We start from the raw sequence: 1,885 nt of genomic DNA, 5'->3' as shown, positions 1-1,885 counted from the left end.
GCATCACGTGGCGTGCGATGTGGATACTTGCCATAGACGGAATAATGAAGAGAGAGAATGAATACTAAATAAATATAAGACTACATACCTGGAGATCTTTAGCTTAGGCGTAAACAAAATGGCAGACAGAGTTAACTTCTGTCAGATGGAAGAGACGAACTTAACCTCCAGCGCCACAATCCATAACTCATAATTTACAACAGGCCGCCAAGTTAGAAATAAATAAAAGAAAGAAGGAAAGAATGAGAGGAAAAAAATAGAAAAAGAAACATAACAATTTACAAGTCACTCTTCACTATGTCTGATTTTCCTCCTTATTTCCAGCTCCCTTCAGGGTAAGTCACCGCCAAAGACTGTGGTCGCCAACTGTCCGCGTTGCAAGGAAGTTCAGGCGAATATTCAAGCCCTGTTTAGCATAGAAGGAAAAACCAGTGTATAAAACCGAAGCGAAAAAGCGAAAATCATGACTGGCTTTGAATATAACGTGACATCAGCGCGTCATCTAGTCATGTGCATAATGTACTTAGTGTGCCCATGTCATATAAGACCGTCGTATACAGAATTTTTGTATTCTAATTAAGGAAACTTCTCCAAAAATAGTGGCAGTTGTCATATCTTTTCATAATGTTTATATTCAATACTTTCCTCCTAGCTACTGAGACAAAACATAACTCAACGAAATAAATTGAGCTTCATAACATCGCACAATAATGGGAAAATATTATACTTTGAATAATTAAGAAACACTAACGTTAGCTCTAATCCATATCCGTTTTCTTTCATGTTTCGCGAAATAATTTCTATAATGTGTCATTATTGCAATATCAAATAAGAAAAAAATATTATCCATTATTATATCCAGAAAAATATCTTTACGAATGTTGTCGCATGTAAACCAATAATTCTTCAATAATTTTGACAAAGCAAAATTATTTTCAAATTAAATTCAATCTTAGCATAAAGTATAACTTACAAATTAAATCAAACGAGGAAAAGTAAAATCTCAAAAAAGACGCATGTAAAGAAAAGAAAATTGCAAACATTTTGACAGGATTGCTTGAGTTGGGGGTATTCATTTAAACCCATTTTCTATAACTGATAACGGTACCATTTTCTGTAAGACTTGCAAGGTTAATAGGGGTAACTGCTGTAGATCCCCAGCATGTATATCATACTGTCAAGAAAATGTATTTTGATTATAAATTCGATATTGCTATCACTTGTTAACTGATTCATGGGGAAAATTACCAACAAGATAACAAATAGTTATTACGATGATTGAACTTTGAAAAGAACCTTTTGTTTAAAAAATATATAAAAAGGCAACAGTCATTGTTTTTCAACAAACGAATGTCAGATATTTAAAAAAATCGTCATCTTGAGAACACGATATAAAAGGAAATATAATGTAATGAATTTTCAAAAAAATATGATAATTTGCGATCATTACCCGAATTCTTAAGTTAGGGATAAACAATCGAACCCATTTTCCATCGCTTATTACGGTGCCATTTTCTGTTAAACTCGCCATGTGATACAGGGGTGACTGCTGTAGTCTTACACGATATAATCTCAGGAAATAGTATAATAATGGTCAGATGTATGTTCTAAGTATCGCTTTATAAATAACTGCCAAAAATATATCATGTAGATACTACCAATAATCTAACTTCGAAAAGAGACGAAATAGAAAGGTTAATGATTATGAAACGAATTTAACTGTAATTTATGTGCAGGCGAAAATTATTCTTATATAAGCATTCTCTTGGGCGAATGATGTCAATGGCATATAATTTCTTAATTACAAATGCATAATTCATGGAAACCAATAACAATCAGCATCACCAGTTTTCTCTATAGATCACCACAGCGAATAAATCGCATC

The sequence above is a fragment of the Penaeus monodon genome, chromosome 15 (genome assembly GCF_015228065.2).
Source record: "Penaeus monodon isolate SGIC_2016 chromosome 15, NSTDA_Pmon_1, whole genome shotgun sequence".
NCBI classification, from domain to species: domain Eukaryota; kingdom Metazoa; phylum Arthropoda; class Malacostraca; order Decapoda; family Penaeidae; genus Penaeus; species Penaeus monodon.
Note: the sequence above shows the minus strand (reverse complement) of the source record.